This window comes from Pelodiscus sinensis, chromosome 5, assembly GCF_052426305.1.
Source record: "Pelodiscus sinensis isolate ZL-2025 chromosome 5, ASM5242630v1, whole genome shotgun sequence".
NCBI classification, from domain to species: Eukaryota; Metazoa; Chordata; order Testudines; family Trionychidae; genus Pelodiscus; species Pelodiscus sinensis.
Window position 1 is genome coordinate 91,861,545 of NC_143056.1, and position 17,282 is coordinate 91,878,826.

At 42.3% G+C, this 17,282-nt stretch overlaps 1 protein-coding gene and 1 non-coding gene across 5 annotated transcripts in view; both read left to right on the top strand.

Annotated features, from left to right (window-relative positions):
• NELL1 (neural EGFL like 1) overlaps positions 1 to 17,282 on the top strand; it is a 464,201-nt gene that overhangs the window by 337,614 nt on the left and 109,305 nt on the right. The gene's annotated exons all lie outside the window — the stretch shown is intronic.
• LOC149524347 (small nucleolar RNA SNORD36) lies at positions 15,262 to 15,333 on the top strand. The gene has a single exon (XR_016349770.1). It is a non-coding gene; the product is annotated as a small nucleolar RNA SNORD36 (small nucleolar RNA).

Genomic DNA, 17,282 nt, shown 5'->3' on the forward strand with positions numbered 1-17,282 from the left:
TCCATTACGATCTCTTCTCTCCATGGAGAGCTTTGTACAGAAATTATACCTTTGAGATTAGATCTGCATTAGGGAGTGCATTAACTTCGGATGTGGTAAGTTAAGAGCCAAGTATATTCTTACACATGTTTATTGCGATCCCAGCTTGGTTTCTTAGATACTTACATTTTCTTCCTTGATTATAAAGTTTAAGGGCAGGTAGATCGCGTGCAGTCTGCCATTGAGAACATAAACCCTTTATAACTGGACAAAGTAAGCAAACTTATCTATATCCTGTGAAACAGAAGAAAATATTTAAATCAGTTACTTAGAAAAAGCGATGTAAGTAACTGTCTTGACAGGCCTATAATGAATATTCTGAATGTTACACCCAACTTTTTATCTGTTTTTTAAAGTTTAGTCCCAGCCTCCTCTTCAGGAATTACATGGTCTAACCATTTGGTGATTATTTAGATCATCCCTGAGGTGTTTTATCTAACCTGGTCTTAAAAATTTCCTGTGACAGAGATTCCAGAAACTCCCAACACAGTTTACTCCAGTGATTAACCACACTGACAAGAAGTTTTCCATAATGTCCAACCTAACCGCCATTGCTGCAGTTAAAGCCCATTGGTTTTTGTCCAATCCTGAGAAGTTAAGAATTTTTTTTCTCCTTCCTCCTTGTAACAACATTTTATGTAATTGAAAACTGATTACTATTATATCATCCCTCTGTCTTCTCTTCCCCAGACTAAAAAAACCCAATTTTTTCAGTGCTCCTTCATAGGTCATTTTTTCTACACTTGTAATCATTTTTGTTGCTCTTCTCTGGACTTCCTTCAGTTTATCCACATCTTTCCTGAAATGTGTAATCATCATGGAGTACAGCAGAAAAAATTACTACTTGTGTGACTCTCATAAAACTCTTAATACAGCCCGGAATGATGTTTGGGGTTATGGGTCTGTGGTTGTTAGGTTGGTTGGGGTTTTTTTTGTGTGGCAATAGTGTTACAGTATTAACTCACGCTTAGCTTGTGATCCTCTATGACCACCAGATCACTTTCTGCAGTGCTCCTTCAGGACAGTCCTTCCCATTTTTGTAGGGGTGTAACTGAGTGTATGTTCCTAAATTGAGTACTCTGAATTTGTCATTATTGAATTTCATCCTATTTATTTCAGACCATTTTTTCAGTTTGACCAGATCGTTTAATCCTATCCTTCCAAAGCACCTAAACCTCTTCCATCCCAGCTTGATATCTTGTGCAGCCTTTATACGTGCACCCTTTATGTTGTTATCTAAATATCTAATAGTGCCCTCAGAAAACTATAAAACAGAACTGATCCCGGAACTGATCCTTGTGGAATACCATTTTCTATGCCCTTTCAACTTGACTGTGAACTCCTGATAACTACTCTCTGGGAATGGTTTTCAAGTTATGCATCCATAATATCTACCATCTAGATTATATTACCCTAATTTGTTAAGAAGAAAGTCATGTGAGACAGTATCAAAAGCCTTACTAAAATCAAGATTTCTTCTGCTTCTCCTCTTCCACAAGTCTGTCTGTGTCAAGGAAAGCTATTAGGTTGGTTTGTTTTTGTTTTGACAAATCCATGCTGACTGTTACTTATCACCTTATTATCTTCTAGGTGTTTGCAAATTAATTGCTTAATTATTTGTTCCATTATCTTTCCAGGCATTGAAGCTAAGATGGTTGGACTGTAATTCCCTATGTTGTCCTTATTTCCCCCTTTTTTTAATAGGCTGAAAGAATATTTGCCCTTTCCAGTCTTCTGGAATCTTTTCTGTCTTCCGTGATTTCTCAAAGATATCTCCTCAGTCAGCTTTGAGCCCTAGAGTATTCTAGGATGTATTTCATCAGTGCCTGATGACTTGAGGACATTTAACTTGTCTAAGTAATTTTAACTTGTTCTTTCTCTATTTTATCTTCATTTTCACTGGCATTCATTATGCTCAGGGCTCGCCGAGCCGCAGCGAGCCCCGCTTGCCAGCCGCACTGTCCGGCGATCTGCACATGCGCAGATCGCCCGAACCCGGCTCTTCCGGGTTGTAATCAACTCGCCACGGGTGAGTAGATTACATAGATTGTTGAGCCCTGATTATGCTAGCTGTCCGAATGCTACTATTGTTTTTGGTGAAAACTGAATCAAAAAGTCAATTAGTACTTCTGCTGTTTCTAAATTAAATTGCTTTTAAATAAGTTGTTGTTTCTTTATAATGAAGGAAAAAAAGATTCTTACTGTTACTGAGTTGGGTGAGAGAATTATTTGACCACTGTCAGCAATTAATTAATTTCTCATTAATATAAATATTCTCTGCTCACATGACTTATTATTTTTAGTAATCAAGATAGCAAGGTCATTTGATTTCCAGTTATAACATGAAGATTTTAACCATTTACATTGGGTATGATACTAACAGTTTTTCATTTAGCTAACAAGTTACAATTATGCATTTCACAAAGGTGTTTGACATTTTTTAACGTAAAGAAAAAGTTTAAAATATTTTCAGCAACACTTTTTTTCTAGAAGCCTTTCGTTGCAAAAAGCACTAGGCAGGATTCACTTTACCTTTCAGGGTTTTACAGTTTAATAAGGATCTGCAGTATTATTTCTCTTTGAATTTCTTTTGACAAAATTGTGTTTACCAGTTGCAGATTTTACAGTTAAAACTCATTTCATGCATTTTATACAGAAGCTCCAATGATGACAACCAAACTTTTATCAGTTTTTCAAAACATAAATTGATATGGAAAGTTAAAACAAGATAAAGTTTAAAATGTAGCTTTTCTCAATTTTTATATCTTCTAGGGATAATACACATGATTCTCTGCCTCACATTTGCTTGACAGAAGGCAGACACCTCCTGAAATTCCTTTGGTTAATTTAAATATTTTATAAGATAACTAACTAAATCACATACTTGGGTATTGTTGTGTTTTCAAGCATCCTGGCAATAACATACTTGTAGCTACATCTTAACATTCAGAAAAGGTGCAAACAAATTTGCAGACACGTTAGAAAAGAACTTGTAATAATAGTACTACAGGTTGGACCTTGCTGGTCTGGCACCTTAGGACCTGACTGGTCCCAAACGAGGGGATTTGACTGACCAGGGAAGGTCTCTCCCCTCTCGGCCTGTGCTGCCATTGGTTTATGGCTCCGCGGCTGCCCCAGCCCCTGCCTCTGCTGCTGTCCCAGCTCCCTGGGTTTCTCTAGATGCTGCTGGCCCCACTGCTGCCGGGGAGGGATGCCACGGCTAGAGCACCACAACTAGAGCTGCACAGCCTCCTGGCTCCGCGACCGATGTTCCACAGCTGGGGCAGAGCTCAGCAGGCAACTGGCTTCACAACCGGGACTAGAGTTGTACAGCCTGGGCTGGGGCTGAGGGCCAAGGACAAAGCTCCTTGGCCGTTACTGTGGCTGGAGCTACACGGCCACTGCTGGAGTCAGAACTTCCCCTGGTGTGCTGCCTGTTTCCCCCACCACCACCACACACACTGGGTTGCTGGTGCCCCCTACCATGGCCTGTTGCTGTCAGAACTCCCTGTTCCTGGGCTCTGTGGTCCAGGTATATCCATAGTTCATGCTGGACGACAGATGTTGCTGGACCAAGGAGTCCCGGTTAAGGGAGGTACAGCTTGTAATACTATTTTTGCATCAATATTACAGTCTCTCCCTTAGACAGACATAAAGAACATTTAACATTATATAACAGTAAAACTTGATCATGAAAGGTGCTAGGTGCATTTCAGAGATAAGATTCTGTCTCTCTGATCTGATCTCAGCGTTAGCAAAGGGCCTCCTCTGGATAACTAAGGGAAATTAAACCTGAATGTCTGTGGAGCATTGTGACCATTGTGGGTTATGTTCTGATTGGTGATAATTGGATATAGATATTTCTCAATGCCAGGAGAGGCCTGCCTCAGTTTCCCCTTCCTCACAGAGAGATAAGAAGTCAGAAATGCAGCCTCCTTAGGTATTCCAGTCTTGGATTCAACACCCAGATGTGCAACTTCATGATGAGTAGTTATATACAACAAATTTTATCAAACAAAGGGTTCTTCTGATCCCAAGTGACCAGTCACATAGCCAGGTCTTATCCAATAAACATGCGGTTACCAGTCCTTTTGTATCTATTATCTAAAGACTCATTTATTTTAAAAAAAGTGAGAGTTAAAATTGGTTAAAGGAATCAAATATATACAACATTCTTAGATCAGGCTTGAAACAGTGATGAAATAAACTAATGGATCATTAAGACTCTGATCCCTAAGACTCTTATTTGAAAGGTCCTTAGTCAGAAGGCAACTATCAGTATGAATACATAGTCTGGAGATTAAAGCAGGAAAGAAGCAAAATGGAGATGTTACTAAGTGTGTTAAAGCTTCTAACATGGCAAAAAAAAAAAAACCATTGTTTCAAATGAAGTCCTTAGCATAGTTTGTGGAAAAGTACACAAAATGACAACATTTACTGTTGCATGCCCTAATCACATGCCCTTGATGAGTCAGGTCAGCCATTGCCCATACTCTAGCTTATATAGCCCGAGGAAGGTATGGATAAACTTCTTTCATTGCCCATGGTGAGTTAAGTATTTATTGATGGGCCATTCAACTTGCATAGTCTATTCACAATGTTAGGTCAGACGGTATGCAAATTATCTTGTGGGTGTTGCCACAACAGGAAACATATTTAAAATGCAGGTTCATAGTCTATTTATTACTTCAGTTATAAAAATGATACCTGCATACAAATAGGATAATAATATTCAGAAAATCATAACTTTTCCATAGACGCCTTACATTATATACTTTGCCCAAGATTTGATGCAAATATATCAGTGTTAGCAACAGTGATCTTCATGTTCATATGTTATTCATATAACATCACAATGAATCCTTTCTATGCTGATATGTCTACTTATTTTCTTACCTATACCTGTATCTGGGCTGCTATTGAGTCTTCTGCCATTACTGTTCAACAATGGGCAGTGTAATTATGATTTATAAAGTACCTCGTACATGTGTGGCCAATTTAAATATAAAACAGTGGAAACAACATTGCAGCAAGCTATTAAAATGTTTTAGTATGTTGGGTTTTTTTGGACTGAACTAAACTTTTAATGTACCATGTATATAATATGAAACATGACATAGATGGAGAGTTACCTGGTGAAGAGATGAAATGCCCAGCCAACGAGATATCTTCATTCTTGAGATAGTCGTCTCTCTCATGCTGTCAATAAATGACTTTTTATACTCCTTCACACCTCAATAAATGGGATGAGATTTTTTCCAGGAGTATTCTATTGGCTCACAACTTTCTTGTGCCAGATTCATCCTTTCTTGACTCCAGCTAGCTGTAAAAGGCTTTCAGTGGCATTTTGCAGACTTTGTGTGTTAAATAAGTCTGACCCTGTAGCTGATAGCTGCGTTCACTGAACCAGAGAGGGTCTTGTACTTTTATAAATGACTGTGTCACATGTCAGTACTGAGAGAGAGAGAAACAACATTTCTACTGCTCCCTTGTTTTGTTTGTGTTCCTTGTCCTTGTTTTTTCAACTTCCCTCTAAATTGGTCTCAGCAAATGCTATGATTTGATTATTCTGATATTTTGCAGAAATTGTTGGAATTCTACCAACTTTCTCCTTATGTGTATTTGGCTGGCTAATCCATTCTGCTAATGAAATCATGATCTCTTCCTCAAATGCTTATCCACTTGTCTGGATGGTTCACCTAACACATTTTTTTCTTCCACATCTTCCTCTCCGCATATGATACATATACCTTTTTGTCTTTCCTTTCTTTATGCCTGTTCTTCATTAGCAGATATACTGATCTGTCTTTTTATCTGGTTAAATGTCAGTAGACTTCATAGCTACACTACTTTTCAGCCTTTTGGAAAAGAGAGTATAGGTCTGTCAAGTATGGAATAAATATGATTTGTGATTTGCTTCATATTTTAAAAAAAGGGAACCAAGTTCCATGTTATGTCCGAATGTACACATAATAGTGGGAAATATGCATTTGTCTAGCTTAGGGCCTGACTCTGCTTCTCTACTTCACACTGGTTAAAACTTACAAAGGAGTGCACATTTTTATAAGTTGGTATCGTGAATCTTCTTACATTAATGTGACCTATGTACGGGCTACCACAATTGCAATCATTGTTTCCAGAAGTTCACAGGGAGTGATTTTTCACTTCTTCCCTAAGCACACACAGCAATTAAAAGGGTGAGGTGGAGCCATGACTCCACTCTCAAATCAGCCAAAGAGGGTAGTAATTTGTACCTCATAAAAGGATGTGGCAGTTGGTTCATAGCATCTGTTCAGATAGCCTTCTGTGAGCAGCTCCAGTAATTTTAAATATGTTGCCACCCAGTGTTTAAATTCTCAGATAGTCTTTCCTGGAGATGATATACATGTAACCCATTTGGAGGTCTGGATTCAGCTGTGGGGCAGGGGTGTCAGGGCCAGCACTATAACTAGGTATTTTTGCACCTGAGCAAAATATTAATTATGTGCCCCCTTTTCTTAGGTTAGCACGTCTTGCACTCTTTACTTTTGCAGCTTATTATTTTTACTTATTGTATTTTTGTGCCCCGATTATAAGCACCCCACTTGCCTCACCCTTGTTACGGTCCTGGTCAGGGCTTTAGCTCTAAGGGATACGCCAGGGCTTAGGGCATGCTGGGACTTGGCCCCGCAGGTTTGAAAATATTTGCCAGAATAAACTGAAGTCTTGCTGCCACTCTGTTATGTCAAGTAATAACCATTTCAGTGGGACTTTGTTGAGTATTACTAACTAAAAGGAAGGGCAGATTGACATCCCCTTGAATTCATGCTTCTTAGACAATGCCAGTTGGTACATTTTTCACTGTAAAGCAGAGCCCTATATAAGGGATATATTTGCTGCTGTACCCTTTCATGAGGGGACAGATTACTCTCTTCAGCACATGCTAGACTACATGCCTTTGTAAGGGTTAGCTACTACAGGCAGTCCCCGGATTACGTACAAGATAGGGACTGTAGGTTTGTTCTTAAGTTGAATCTGTATGTAAGTCGGAATTGGCGTCCAGATTCAGCCGCTGCTGAAACTGACCGCCAGTTCTGACTTGCATACAGAATCAACTTAAGAACCCCAGGCGTCCCCAAGTCAGCTGCTGCTGAAACTGATCAGCAGCTGATTCCAGGAAGCCCGGGGCAGAGCAACTCTGCCTCGGGCTTCCTGTAGTCAGCGCTGGTCAGTTTCAGTAGAAGCTGACTTGGGGACGCCTGGGGCAGAGCAGCTGGGGTGCTGCTGGGTTGCTCCAGTAGCGCCGCTCCTCGGTGCTACTGGACCAACCCAGCAGCACCCCATCTGCTCTGCCCCAGGCGTCCTGATTCAGCCGCTGCTGAAACTGACCAGCAGCGGCTGAATCAGGACCTGGGGCAGAGCAGCTGGGGTGCTGCCGGGTTGGTCCAGTAGTGCCCAGAGCGGCGCTGCAGGACCAATCGGCAGCACCCCAGCTGCTCTGCCCCAGGGTCCAAAACAAAAGCCTGGTCTGCTGGGGGGGGCACACTAGCTGCGCCCCTCCCCCCCCAGCAGACCAGGGACACGGGGAGCAGAGCCGCAGCGGCAGCGGGTGCCGCGCCTCTGAGGCTTTGCTCTGGCAAAGTCTCAGAGGCGCGGAACCCAGCCATGGCTGCAGCTTCAGTCCCGGTGCCTGTGGTCTGCTGGGGACCGTCCCCAGCAGACCACAGGCACCGGGACTGAAGCGGCAGCAGCGGTGGGTTCCCGCGCTTCTGAGGCTTTGCTCTGGCAAAGCCTCAGAAGCGCGGGAACCCGCCCGGTGCCCCTGGTCTGCTGGAGACGGTCTCCAGCAGACCAGGGGCACCGGAGCAGCTTACGAACGGGGCTTTCTCGCCCCGGAGCTCGCAGGTAGCAATCCGCCACCTCGACCTCCGGGGCGAGAAAGCCCCGTTCGTAAGTCCGGATCCGACGTAAGTTGGGGACTGCCTGTATCTGTTCCTGAGCAGGCAGGTAAGGGTTAGCTACCATCTGTTCCTGAGCTGAAAGACTGTGGTTTTCTTTACCACTGCAACAGACTAAAAACTGACCTCACATTATGATACTTACATTAAAGGGCATACCCTCATCTCTAGGCCACAGCTGACTGTATTAGGATCAAAGGAGTTACCATACCAGAGCAAACCAATCACTCATCTAGTTATACAACAACTTGCCTGTGGGGGCAAGTTAGTGATTGACACTAAATCCTGAAGCATGAGAGTTGGCATCCCTAAATAATGATGGATATTCTTGTTATTCATAGAAGTGTATGAATATTATTGCATATATCCCATTGGACAAACTTCTGTTTGCTTGCTTTAATTAACAGCTTCTTCCATTGTGATTTGTTTTGAAGCACTGCTGCGTTATTTGCTAATTCTGAGCAGACTGAAATATATATTCTTTTTCTGTAGTACTGCACTTCTTGCTGCTAATGGAACCTAGTTCAACATTTTAAATATTTCCTCCACAAAAATACATATATTGGGGTAGGAACAGTCACAAGTACCCAGAGTAAAATACTGGCCTACTTCCAAATCTGTGTGCTACCAGATTAAAGAGGTCAGCTGCCTAGTGAACTAATTGTACAGATGCTTTTAAAGAACTTCTGGAGATGGATTTTTTCCCTTACACAAAGATGCTATTTGGTGTTGCTTTCTTTAGGTGACATTGGTAGGGGAGGCAGGTTTATCAACCTGGAATAATTCCAGTCGGGTGTTTCTCTCTCCAAATGTTTGCTGGCTTCCAAGGAGTGAAAGATAAGTGGAGAGTTTTTATTTGTTCTTTCCGAGAGCAAAAGGAAGATAGGTTGAAGGAGAAAGGGGACTTACTGAAGATTGTATAACCAAAGGTAAAGTGTTCAGTAACACAGCAAGAAAAAGAGAGTCTATCAGAGGCACAAGTATACAAAAAGAATTACCCTTGATATGTAATTAATTGGTCATATAAAAAAAACCCTGCATACTGACTTTTAGAGTGTGAGAGAGTATTTCTTCATAATCTAGTGGGCATTGCTTTTTAAACTCATAGTAACATCTACTGTTGATCAAATCTTTATTGGGGCATGATATTTAAATTAGTAAATTCTATTGTAATTATTGTATTAAATTTGGGAGCATGATGCATCTTCCCAGTGCATGATAGGTACATTGTACTAAAGTTCCTGTCTCTAATCCCTCATGCTGTGAGGAGTTACCGTTTTGTGCTACTTTGTGGGAAAGACGGAACACCTTGAGATGACCACTGCAGCTCTGTGGAAAAAGAGTTGGGACCCAAAGGCCAAACCATTGCACTTTTCCTGACTGAGTTTCAGTAAAGATACAGGCAGTCCCCGACTTACGTGGATCCGACTTACGTCGGATCCCTAGATACGAACGGGTGAAGCAACTCCCGCACATGCGCAGCAGCATTCCCGGGGCTCGCTCACCTGGGTCCTAGGATCCTCCTCCTCCTCGGGCCGGCTCCAACTGGGGTCCCGCAGAGCTGCCGGGCAGAGGAAAAGTGCCTCCCCACGCCCGCTGCCCCCCCCCATTCCCCTGCCAGCAACAGGCTGCCCCCTCCCCTGAGCAACAGGCTGCCGAACAGACAAAAGCAGCCTCTCTGCCCCTCCTCCCCTCTATACATGCCGGGCTCCCGGAGCGCAGCAGCGTCCCCGGGGCTCGCTCACCTGGGTCCTAGAAACCACCTCTTCCTCCTCTTCGGCCGGCTCCAACTGGCCTCTGCCTGCAGCAGCTGGCCACAGGGACAGGGATCCCGCAGAACTGCCGGGCAGAGGAAAAGTGCCTCCCCACGCCTGCTGCCCCCCCCCCCCGCGGCCTCGCATCCTGCACGCCTCCCCCTTCCCCCCCTGCCAGCAACAGGCTGCCCCCTCCCCTGAGCAACAGGCTGCCGAACAGCAGACAAAAGCAGCCTCTCCGCCCCTCCTCCCCCTATACATGCTGGGCTCCCTGGGCAAACAAAGACTCCACCAAAACAAACAAAGTGCTGGCCTCATTGTGTTAGCAAAAAAAGGACCCTCCTCCTAGAACCCTGGGTGGTGTGTGGAAATAAAGCTATTAGCTCAAAGCATGGTGCAGAGCTGTTTGGTATTTGATGAGTTACTCCTTTAGTCCTGAGTTTGTCACAGGGACAGAAATAGATGTGAAATCTTCTGAACAGGGGAACAGACAGCAAAACAAACATTAGAGGGGAGTTAACCTTTCCCTATGCTATCCAAAACTTAAAAAAAATGTTTGGCTAGAGTTTCCCCTACAATATGTACCAGTTCCGACTTACATACAAATTCAACTTAAGAACAAACCTACAGTCCCTATCTTGTACGTAACCCGGGGACTGCCTGTACTTGAAAGTACAAGAAGCCTATGTCAGAACATGTAAACTGGATTCAGACTCTTCATGATCAGGAAAAGCCAATGAGGGATAGATGAGGCCACTGCTCATAGGATTCATCCATTCGTCCCTCAGATTGTCTATGCCCCTTATGGAAAAGCATAAGATATACTGTACATAATTCCAGTTCTTATTCTCAGGGGACCACAGGAACTAAGTGGCACTCTGCTCTAGCCTCTTAAGAACATATAGTGCTCCAAAGGGAGAAGACAGAGCCCTGGCTCATTGCACAACGAAAAAATTTCTGAATCCCTTAAAGAGGTGTAGTGGTAGACATGCACCTTCTGAGTGTCCAGGAGTTTTGCAATATTCTGCAATATCTTCTGGGGCTCTCCACTGAGGATTGTGCCTGTAAGATATGTGGAGTCCTCAAAGGTTTTGTACTTTCAGCACCCCCAATACCTACAATAGTCGGTGTGCTGAATAAACTTTCACTTCATGCCAATAGCCAGTTCAGTCTCTAATTTCTTCTTCCTGGGAAAGGTCACAGATAAAGTGGAGCCAACCAGCTTCAGCAATGTCTCCTATTAGATGACTATGTAAGTGTTTATGCTGCCAATCAAATTTCAGTCTTGGTTTTGACACAGAGACTGAGCTAATAGCACTCCTGAGCGATCTTTTCAGGGCTACTAGTAGGCACTGGATATCATGCTCCTGTAGCAGGTACGGACTGTCCACAGAACTTGCATATACACATCAGCTGTGTTCCTCATAAGGTTCTTTAATGCTCTTCCAGTTATGGCAGAAGGTCATTTAAATCAAAAGAATTTCTACCTCTGGTCTGCAGACCCTTAGGCCATATCTACACTAGAAAACTATTTTGAAATTACTAAATTAGACGTAAGAACTCCCGATTTTAATGAATTTGTATTAGCATGCCCTCACTATGGGGAAAAATTGAAATTAGTCTGAGGCAGTTTCCATTAATGTGGATGCTTGGACTTAGAGTCCCAGGAAGCACTCTGGGGAGCTGCGGGAGGCCTCCCAGCGGCCAGTTAGTTTGAATTAGCGGCACCAGAGTATCTACACTATTATTTCAGAATTAGCATTACTCCTGACGAAAAGCAGGAGTACACAGTTTGAATTCCATGGCCCATTATTTTGAAATAACTGCTTATGAATTCAGCCGTGAGGGGGTTATTTCAAAATAAGGTCCTAGTGCACACCAGGATGTAGGCCAGTATAATTGAGGGGTTCTGTGAACATGACTTCAAACAAATGAAATGTGGGATGGCACATGGATCACATCTCCTCCATCCTCTTCCCCCCCCCCCCCCCCAGATTTTTGCCTTCCGTTTGACCAAGCTCTCTGAAGTGCTGATGGAGCCAGGTCAATGGCTATGATGGCAGAGCAAGATCACTCTTCTGCAGTGAGGCTGCCATTTTGGCTTGCGACCCCCCTCCCTGATAGGATGGATGGCCCACCTAAAAGACTTGGGGGTGCACTTGGTGCTCCCTCCCTGAGTCTTGTCATATGGAGTTGGCTCAAGCCACCTGGCTGTTCAGTCCCTTGAATATTCCTCCACACCTGTCGAGGTAGGGATGATGGTGTTGGAAAACCTACCTGACGAAGCTGCTAATAATTTGAAAAATGTACTAATATGAAAGAACACCATTAAAAGGTAAATTATTTCTGTTGCAACTGATGTAATGTGAAAGACCAGTTGTTATGCAGGATTCAAGCAAGAAAGAAATGCATCTGATGACTGGACAAATCTTTGGATGTGCCAGGTAAGGTTCAGCGGTTGGTTTGTGTGCAATACATCTGTGGTAGGAAAATAAAAGAAATGATATTTTGCAGATCACTACTGACAAAAATGACAAGGGATGAGATTTTTTTTTAAAGTGTCATGATGAGCAATAATCTAGACCGGGGCAGCATTGTGGCGTGTGCACAGATGGTGCTGCTAAAATGACCGGGAGGCATAATGGAGTTGCAAAAAAATTACAGATGTTGCACCATTCACAAAAATCACGCATTGCATGCATCAGAAGGCTAACCTAGTCATGAGAGAGATGCCAGATGACCTGAATGTTGTACCTGATGAGACCATAAAAGTTGCTAATGTTATCAAAGCACACTGGTTGAATGCACATGTATTTTCAACAATGTGTGCAGAAATCAGTGAATTGCATCATAACCTTTTCCTGCACACTGAGGCCAGATGGCTTTGCTGAGAGAGGTTTGGAATCACATTTTTGAACTTTGTGAGTTTCTCTCTGAAGGGATAATTAGAAGAGAAAACAGAGTAGCACATAGATTCTCAGAAGACTAGCTTGCTCAAGGTGTTTATTTTGCATATCTTTGATCCTCTGAATGAGCTTCTTACTGGGTGTGAGGGTGCCAATCTACTTTTGTCCTACTGTCAAACAAAGTGACTGCATTCATTGAGAAACTGCATTCTCATTGCGTTCATTGAGAAACTGTCCATCCAATTTGATATGATTATGGTCACAGACTCCGGAACTGGCAGTTCTCTGAGTGGTATTTGTTGTAAGTGTTCATAAGCTCTTTAGCTTTTTTTATCCAATTTGATTACTCTCTTCAGGTATGGTCACTTTAAAGATAGATTAGCTTCCAATATTGGCATAATAGTTCTGAATTGTCTTCACATAATGGGTGGTGCTGGACCATATCCCTATCCAGTGTTGATCTGTAATTCAGAAAATCAAGGAATGGATCTTCCTGCTTAAGATTTTCTCGGCTGTCTATAGAGCTGTCTTAGTCTTTCCATTCACAGTGTGGTAACATGACCTGCTAGTAATATGGTCAAATCATATTTCATTTGGAATTATTTAAATTCTGTTGCAGGTACACTGTCCATTAGTAGTTGTTCTGGAATCCTCACGTGAGCAGCAGTGCACTTAATTGAGAATGCTGTGATGTGTTCAAGGCTTTCAGGTATTTCTGTATACCTGGAAAAAGAGTCCACAATGATCAGGTTCAGATGTCCTCTGAATTTGCATAAATCTTCATCTTCCAAGGTTGTCTGCTAAAGATGGTGTCAATAAAAATTCTTATTGTGTTGATCTGTTCTTCAGGATTCACTTCCATATACTATATTCTGTATGTCCTTCGTGGATGAGATTTAGCATTGTTCCTCTCCTTTCATTTGGAATTGCGTTGTAATTGCTTTGATTCATGAGTCCATCCCACTCATTGAATTATCCAGGCACCACAAAGTAGTCTCCTGTCAGTTCCATATATCCTTTAGATACGTGAGCCAATTGCCCTAATGTAGTTTAGAAATCCCTGAAGGTACATGTCTGTAGAGGTTGCCTTTTTGTTGCTGGAGTAATCTCTTTTCTGACATTGGTCTGTATGTGTCCACAATATCCACATATGCCTTTACATCGTCATAGAGCACATGGATAGTTGAGTGCAATGCTGAGTCCTTGGCAGAGTATCTGCAACTACCAGACTTTTCCCAGGAACGTATTTAGTACTTGGGTTAAATCTCATTAACCTCAGCAATAGATGTTGGCATCTCAGCAGTGCATTTCTGATAATGAGGGTTACAGGCAGTTTATGGTCTCTTAATAGTGTAAATTAATCCAGTCCATACAGATATCTGTGCAAGTTCTCATATGCACATATGTTTTTCAGACTCACCTTTTCATCTGTGCATGCTGTTTGTCTGCTTCCATACAAGATCAAAATCCACCTGGCTTCCAGTCAGGTGCAAAAGTATGTCAAGTAAGTGATCGTTGCCTGAATTTGCACTAACTATTGAGGGTTTGGTCACATCAATGAGAACTGGAGCTGTTCAAGCCATTTTTTTTTTTTTACTCTGCAGAAGTTGATTTATTGATTTGGCCCCTACATTCAAGATGTGTTGGGTTTTAACTCTTCATGAACTGGTTTGGGGAGTCTAGGAAGGTTTTAAAGGTATTGACCAAGGTATTTAATATCCCAATTGTATGTTTCAGTTGTGGTACATTAATTGGTGCTTTCAGTTCTCAAATTGCTTTTGCTTTCTCAGGGCTATGACACGTTCCATCTTTGTCTGTCCCCAAAACTCAGTTTATGGTATGTGTAAAATGCATTTTTCCTTGTTTAACTTTAGCCCAAACTGACTGATTAGGCTTAGGACTTCATCTTCATCAAAGATCCATATATCAGAATATCATCTATGAAAACTTCAACTGCATTTCTGTTGGTAACAATTCTGCTATCTTCCTTTGGAAATGTTCAGGTAATCTTAAAAGATAATCTTTGAAAGCAAAAGCTCCAAAAGATTGTGATAAATGTAATTAGATAGATGCATTCCCTTAGCCAAAGAAAGTAGATTCACTCCAGGCATCCAGCTTGGAGAATACTGTCACTCCTTTTGGAGGAAGTTATCTACTGTGTGGTGGTTACATTTTTCACTAACAAAATGTTTCATTAAGACTTTTAAGAATACACTCATTGATATTTTTCCACTTTTCTTTATAAATGGTACATTGGAGAATACTATGTTGTTGGCTCAAATAATTTTTTGATTATGCCAGCCTGCTCCATTATCTTTCCCTCAATTTCTGCTTTATGAGATAATGGGATAGGAATCCTGTGACGTGTATGTACACTCTGTGGTTTAGCATTAGGGTGTACAGGATCATCTTTCAAAACTCCTCCATTAACAAATATTCTATCAATATCTCCCACCCATCATGGCTGCCATTCTACAGCTGAGAACGCTGTTGGTCTGTGGTCCTTTGACCACACATTCTCTGAAGTATAGCTTTTGTCTTTTAAGTTGTTTCTGTGGTGAACTGGCCCATGCAGTTGGAAGGGCTAGTCTGAGGTGTTTCAGATGACTTCAGCTCTGGGAGAGATTGAAGTTGATGATTGTAAGTCTCTTCTGAGATGACTATGTCGTCAACTTCTGAGAGCATTTTAAAGTCAATAGATTTGCCATGAATATTTAGTGCCATGAATATTTCAAGCCTCGCAGTGAATCCCAGAAACAAAGGCTCTTGATTTTCTGTAATACAAGTCAACTTTCTGACTGCAAACAGCTGCAAAATGTCCATATTTCAAGCAGGTATTGTATCATATGCCTTTGTCTGGGTGTACATCATCTCTTGGGGTGTGTCTAGACTACTGAATTTTGTCGACAAAACTATACCAGCGTCTACACTACCGCTGAGTTCTGTCGACATAATGTCGACAGAACTCAGCAGTTTTGTCGACGCTGGTATACCTCATTTTACGAGGCATAACACCTTCTGTCGACAGAGTTCTGTCAACAGAAGGTGTTATTGCCTGTAAGGTTGCGTCTAGACTACAGGGTTCTGTCGACAAAGCAGCTTGCTTTGTCGACAGAACTCAATGTGTCTGGACGCTCTTTGTCGACAGAAGTTTTGTGACAGATACTGTCGACAAAACTTCTTTCGACAAAACCCGGTAGTCTAGACGTACCCTTGGACTCTGATATTTTTCTACCGTATGTGCATGTAGGCTGGAATTTCTTCCTCTTAACCTGGGAGTTCTCTCACCTTGTTCCAGGGGGTTTTATGATAATAACTTTTAACACTCGAGTGCGTGTTTTATATCTTCAGAGCTTGTTTCAGGTTGTTTCAAGATGGTCCTGTCTTTTTTTTTGTTGACTAATTCTGAGTTTTGCTTTGCTAACAAAGGTTGCATTCAGCCCACTTCTGATATAGACTAGCTACAGAGCTCCCTTATGCAATGGTGAATATACTCCTGTGTTGGGTCTTGTGAATAACATAAGAGGATCAGAAGTCTCACCCCAGTTCCTGAAATAGGGACACCAGCCAACTGTTAACTACATGGCAGATTTTTGATGCCTTGTGACAGATACAGAATGGAACAAAGCCACTCATTCTGTCACTTCTGGATTGGTCCAAATGGTGAAATCAATGATGAAGTAGTGCAAATAGAACTCCTGAATGGACTGGGTGCACTTTTTGACCTAGGCATCAAGACTAACAGTCACTTACCAGAGATCCACCAAGAATTGAAGATGGCTTCTAGACCATTAACTTTTTTAATCACACTGGCCAGCTAACACACAGCATCCACCCTATATCCCCAACACATGCAGAAGGTCATGGCTAGGCCTCTCATCTCTAGAGTGGCGAAGGTGCAACTCTGGAAAACAGAGCATCTGTTTCTAATGTAGAAAATCTGGGCACTTAGCTGGGACCAGAAAAGACCAGTTTCACGTATGGATCTGGAAGCGCAAGCACCTGTCTATCATTACCCTGGAGGTGTCCAGACCGGGCCTGATACACCTTCAGCTTACACACTGTCTCTGGGATTCCACTATGGCAGAAGTCAGCTTGTATGCATTCCTAGATTCTGGTGCCTCCAGCAGGTTTATGGACTTGGACTTCACTGGAGCACATAGGGTAGGGCCTGCTGCAGTGTTGGGCTCCTATCTGATAGCTCACTGCTCTCATCATGCTCATTAGATATCAAAATCCTTTGAGGACAGTGCAGATGTCTTCATTTTGGTCTGGTTTGCTCCCTGTGCTTCATGTTCATGTGTGGTGTTACCTGATTTGTTATTCTGCTTGTCCTATTACTAACAGTCTGTCTTCATCAACCCAATCTTTAGTCAGAGGCTATTCATAGTGTAATCTCAAGGAAGATTGCCCTTTACCCATACTCTTTCTTTTCTGATACACACAATCACTCAACACGTACCAGGACGTTACTATTTTAACACTGGGACCTTGCAGATGTCTTCAGCAAGAAGAAGGCTGAGTTATTCTGCTGCAGCATCATTATGATTGTCCTATTAAGCATGAGAATTGGATTCATTTACTTCCTCCATGAACCTGAATTGTGGAGGCTCCAAGAATATCTCCAAGACAATCTAGAACAGGGG